General features: G+C 37.7%; 1 protein-coding gene and 1 pseudogene across 1 annotated transcript in view; one reads left to right on the top strand and one right to left on the bottom strand.

Moving 5' to 3' along the window:
* PLCH1 (phospholipase C eta 1) overlaps nt 1-6,000 on the bottom strand; it is a 234,211-nt gene that overhangs the window by 160,961 nt on the left and 67,250 nt on the right. The gene's annotated exons all lie outside the window — the stretch shown is intronic.
* LOC103677614 lies at nt 91-554 on the top strand (annotated as a pseudogene).

The following is a 6,000-nucleotide window of genomic DNA, read 5'->3' as shown; positions in this document are numbered from 1 at the left end:
AGCGGGAAGCCTGCTTCTCCTGCTCCCACTCCCCCAGCTTGTATTCCCTCTCTCTCTCTATCAAATAAATAAATAAAATCTTTTTAAAAAATGGCGTACATTCAGACTGAGCATGCCTACCAAAAGCAGCTGACCATCTTTCAAAATAAGAGGGTCCTGTTTGGAGAAACTGGCAAGTAGAAGCTCCTGTGACACTACAAAAATATCAGTCTGGGGTTCAAGATTCCCAAGGAGGCCACTGAGGGCACGTATATTGACAAGAAATGTCCCTTTACTGGTAATGTTTCTATTCAAGGGCAGATTCTGTCTGGTGCGGTGACCAACATGAAGATGAAGAAGACCACTGTCATCCACCAGGACTACCTCCACTATATCCGAAAATACAACTGCTTCAAGAAACACCATGTCTGTGCACCTGTTTGCCTGCTTCAGGGATGTCCAGATTGATAACGTCCCACTGTGCAAGTGCTGGCCCTTGAGCAAAACTGTGGCATTTCAACATGCCCAAAGTCATGAAGCGCACTGGTGTGAAGAAGCAATTCTAGAAATTCTGAGACTAGACATCTACCCACACCCACAAAGAAAATAAAGTTATTTTCCCAGTCAAAAAAAGAAAAGAAAAGAAAAGAAAAGAAAAGAGAAAGAAAGAAAGAAAGAAAGAAAGAAAGAAAGAAAGAAAGAAAGAAAGAAAAAGAAAATGCAACTGACAAAAATCTATTCACAATACCAACTAAAACCACCACAAGAATTAACCTGACAAGAAATGTAGATGACCAACACGAAGAAAGAAAACTCTAGGGGCACCTAGGTAGTTCAGTTGGTTAAGCTTCCAACTCTTGGTGTCAGTTCAGGCCATGATTTCTGGGTCATGGGATCAAGCTGTGAGTGGAGCACTGTGTCAGGCTCCATGCTCATCAGGGAGTCTGCTCGAGATTCTCTCTCCTTGTCCTTCTGCCCCTCCCCCCCCCACTCGTGCACTCATGCGCTCTCGCTCTGTCTCTCAAATAAATCTCTTCAAAAAAACCGCTAAATCTTTACTGACATTAAAAAAAGACTTAAAATTTAGTGAGTCCTACTATGTTCCTGAAAAGCAGAATTCATTCTCTTAAAGTTAGTGATTCACCTCAGTTATTCCATAATCAATGCAATTTCATAATCAATGCAGTTCCAATTTTTAAAAAAAAATCCAAACAGAATTACTTTGGGGACTATTCAGGCTATTTCTAAAATTTATCTAGAACAGAAAATACATGAAAAGAGCAAAAAAATTTAATGAGAACAATGATAAAGAACTTGCCCTCTAGATTGTTCAGAACTAGGCTAATTGATCTATGAAACAGAATAAAGTACATGGTATCATGAGCTTCACCTTGTTCATTAAATAGGGAAATAGTAATTTTTAACAAAGTTAAATACCAAGATAAGGCCACTGACCTCCCTACTCTGTTATATTTGGACTGATTATGCAAGCAACATGACAACATTCAAATCAATGTCTTATAATACCCTAAAAAAGTTTGAGTTGGAGTGCTCTGAGCTTCTTGGGGAAAATATTTCTTGTTCTCTGTAGAAGAAAAACAGAGGGGTGCCTGAGTGGCTCAGTCAGTTAAGTGGCTGCCTTCGGCACAGGTCATGATCCCAGCGTCCTGGGATCGAGTCCCGCATCTGGCTCCCTACTTGACGGGGAGCCTGTTTCTCCTTCTCCCTCTCCCTTGTGCGCGCGCTCTCTCTCTCTCTCTCTCTCTCAAACAAGTAAATAAAATCTTGAAAAAGAGAAAAACAGAGCTCATTGTAATCAGGCAAAATTCTGTCTAATAAAAAGAGGTTGTAAACTTAGAGCAGAAATGTTAAATTTCACATCAGGTAATTACCTACTTGTAGCTAATGTATTCCAATTGCAAGATAGTAATTGGATAAAATGTGCATACAGAGGAAGATGCAGTGTGAATTCTAGGGCAGCTTTGATCTGGGGCAAAGGACACCAATGTAAACTTCAGAGTCCAATATTTTCTCATGAAAAGGTGAAAAGTCTAAGCTAAGAAACGTGAGACCATTGTACTCTCACCTATTTACTACAAGAGCTTTCTGTTCTCCCTTGCTCTAGTCTCATCCTTCCCCTCAGTCTCTAACCTGTTGTCAGAGATCTTTCCAAAATTCAAATCAGATTAATCTCTCCCCAGCTTAAAAACTTCTCCTTTGGGTGGGGGGAAGAGGGGGACAGGGAGAGATAATGTCCAAATTTCTTAGCCTGGATTATGAGGTCTTTATTATAATACCCGGCCCTTGCCTACTTCTTCATCTTCACTCCTTGCTTATCTACCAGATATACTCCTTCTTATTCTTCAAGACTTAACTCAAATGTTACCTCCAGAAATCCTTTGCTTACTTCTCTACACTTAAGCTACCACTGGAATGTTCTCTATTACAGTGTTACCGTAATTACAGTGATAGAAGTATGTCTGCACTATACCATGAATTATTTTTTAAAAAGGTTAATACTTTTATTCACTTTCATATCCCCCACCAGCACTTTGTATATAAAGCATTCAACATATCTTTGACTGTACCAATTAATTATTAACAGTTATGGATTCCATGAGAAACTCTCATTTTCCCCTCCCTCCTACAAAGAATTCAAAGGACATAAAGCGAGAAATCACAAGTATCTAAAATGCTTAGCATCTCCTAAAAGCAAAAATCTGTATCATTAAAAAGAGTAGGTCCAGCCATCATGATCTGGGAATTGGAGGGCCCAATTGCAGCTACAAATCTACTTCGTATCTTAGAGAAAAATGTGCAGCCTATTTTTTTGTTCTCCTTAGAAGAGTAAGGTGGCCATCATTTCTTCCTGCTCTAGAAATCTAGGACTCACTCCTACATTGACATCAGCATAAGGCATTCAATACACAGTGTGCACACTGCTGTCACGTAGGTTATACGAAGCCAAGGGGAAAATTAGTAGCAGATGCTACCAAGGTTCTAGGTCGAAGTGTTTTTTATTTGCACTCTAGAACAAATACAATTTCTCTTCAATTAAAGCAGATGAAATGTGCATTACCCTTATTTCTAGAATTATACCATCTTACATTTCTGGGGTCCTTCCATCTCCCAAATGCTTTCAGAGGCATTATACCAGTAATTCATATAACAACCTTGTGAAGTAAGAAGTAGTATTAGCTCTTGTTGCTAAAAGGGAGGTTGGGGTTCATAGACATAACAAGATTAGAAAAACATTCGCCTTACATGCCTAAAGCTTCCTCTGACTTCTGTTTTTATGTTGCAATTTAAATACCTTACAGATTTGAGTGTGGTAAGAATCACTGAGATGACTTCCAACTCAGAGGCTTAGTACATTATACTGAAATTTGAGGCTAATAATATTTTCCTAAGTATATGCATAAATACAAACGTAGGAGCAAACTTGAGTTTTACACTTAATATACAGTTTTAAGACTAGGGATATACCATCAAAACTCGGGTTTCTTTGGTCTTTCTGGTTCTGAATGAACATTTTTCAACTTCATAGCCCCATCAATTGAAACCACTTCCACTAACATTGTTTAATAATAAATACAATTCAGAATTGATGAAAATTAGAATCGACTAATTTTATACACACTGAAATGGAATTGCTCTGTATAATTTAAGATATTTCACTTATAACTGCTCTGGAATTCAGAAGAAAGATTTCTTTTAAAATAGTCTTGCCATGCACTAAAATTAATACCAAGATGGGCAGTCAGTAAAGAAAATTTTTCACTTAGCAAAATGAATCATTAAAACAATTGAAAATAAGTAAAATATGAAATATATGCTCATGGAAAAAAATCTGATAAGACCATCTGTACATGAAAACATCTTCCCTGAAACAAGACACCTTACATTCATCCACTTTAAAAGCTTATATGATTAGAAAAATTCATTCAAATTGCCATAATGCTTCAGCTTAACTTTAATTCAATCTTAAAGATTACTTATATGGTAAAAGTAATGGAAATCATTTTCATCATTATTTCTGTGATGTGCAAAGACAGACAATCCTAATAATATGCTATGCATTTCAACTTACTCCTGTATTCAGCATGCAAAAGAGTTTCCAAGCATATTAAGACAAAACTCTAAATGGAAAATCCTTCCAACAAACTGCATATTGAGTTAACCAAATCCCCCAAATCCTACCCTATTTCTATATAAAAGGTCCTTCCCAGGCTTAGAAACCTGAGTTGTGCTCCGGAAATCTCATCCATGGTCTAATTTATATTTAGCATAAAAAGCAGGCATCAGTGCTGGAACTGTGAACCTGACACATTGAAGCTGATACCATAAGCTACAACAGTCTCACGACAGGCTCTCACATGGAGCACTGACATGATAAAGTTACATCTGAGTAGACGCACATGAATAATCTGAAATGACAGACGAATTCCAGTTGGAAGACAAGTTTCCAAGACATTTCTTGACATGTCATTTATTCTGTCTGACCAGGCAGGCATATTTCTTGTAATTCAAGAACAATCTCCATGTATTTTAAATTTCTGATCTCCTAACTCATACTGTCAAATGTTTTTCTCACGCTACAGGAGCTGACAGATTCAAAGAACATGATACATGGATTCTGCCTCCATTTTATCTATGCTGAATACTTACACCATGTCATTTTATAAAGCTAATGATTTTCACTCTACATGACTCTCTTTAACTGATACAAATGGGGAATCATTCTGTCCAGATTATAGTAGGAAGTTAAAATACAGCTTTACTCATTATTCAAACTGAGGAAGACTTGAGATGTTTAAATTAAAACTCACTGTTCATAGGTGTCAGACAAATACAATTTTTAAGCACATATACATCCTTGGCTAGTAACCTAAGAATATAATGGTTTTGTCACTGACCACTTTATTACAATGCACTTCCGATTCATCAACATGCAAATTTTACTGTTACAGAAGTATACATTTGCAAGAAAAAAAAAAAAACACTTTGCCTCATCAAAAATACTTTACCTTTTCATCTCCTATTGAAATAGAATCTCAAATATGTTGTCAAGAGTTCAAATAAATATTTAAATAATATTTAACAAAACATAAAATAAATTAAGAAATGTATCCCATCTTTCACTAGGACTATTCCACTTACCTTAAAATTAGTAGTATGACTCTTACCTTTTTCTGGACTTAAGTTTTTATACACTTCAAGGTCTGCCATTAAATTTACTATTGTTACACATTATTGGCAAGAGCTGTCAAATTTCTCTCTAAAGGCAAAGCCTTTTTCTGATACACATCTCCAAAAAGGAAAAGAAAAAAAAAAAGGCAAAGAAATCCTCAGCAGCCCCAAGAACTTGGCTCATGCTGCCCTTTATGGCATGATGAGATCTTCACAATTCAGGCTTTACAGTGTGGAGAAAACAAATCCGTGAGCTATGATTATAGAACTTTGTCCCAAAGTGCAAAGCACAGGCAGATAGGAGCACTGCACGCATCTGCTCCAGGGCTGCCGCGATTGTGGGAATGCAGGCGCTGGGGCTACTTTGGGTATGAGACATGCATGCTTAGTGCAGGGCTTAAAACCCTCCAGGCATTATGCACATTTAATGTCTGGGAAGTGCGGCTCTTTAGCCTTCAAAGAAACGCTCCTCACCTACAGAGGCCATTGAGAAACACTGATTACCATGGTAGTGACGCAGGCTGAATGCAGAAAAGGAACACGCACACACACACAGACACACAGAGGCGCGCACACAGACTCACACACTCTCGGAAGCGAACATCACTCCACTGGAGGCAAAATCAAGCCATTAAAAAATAAGCTATCTGTGGTCCTCTACGCTGCACACTACTTTCGTGCCAGTCAGGGTAAGCACATATTCCTGGCAGCGTTGAAGCTTTTCCTTGATTTCTGTCCTTATTCCACACACAAACATAGCCATGATTACAGAAGACACTGGAATGTTTCCAATTTAGAATGAAAGAGGTTACAGTTTCTAAATACTTGGGC

Source organism: Ursus maritimus, unplaced genomic scaffold, assembly GCF_017311325.1.
Source record: "Ursus maritimus isolate PB19 unplaced genomic scaffold, ASM1731132v1 scaffold_20, whole genome shotgun sequence".
NCBI lineage: Eukaryota > Metazoa > Chordata > Mammalia > Carnivora > Ursidae > Ursus > Ursus maritimus.
Note: the sequence above shows the minus strand (reverse complement) of the source record. Positions and strands in the feature narration are given on the sequence as shown.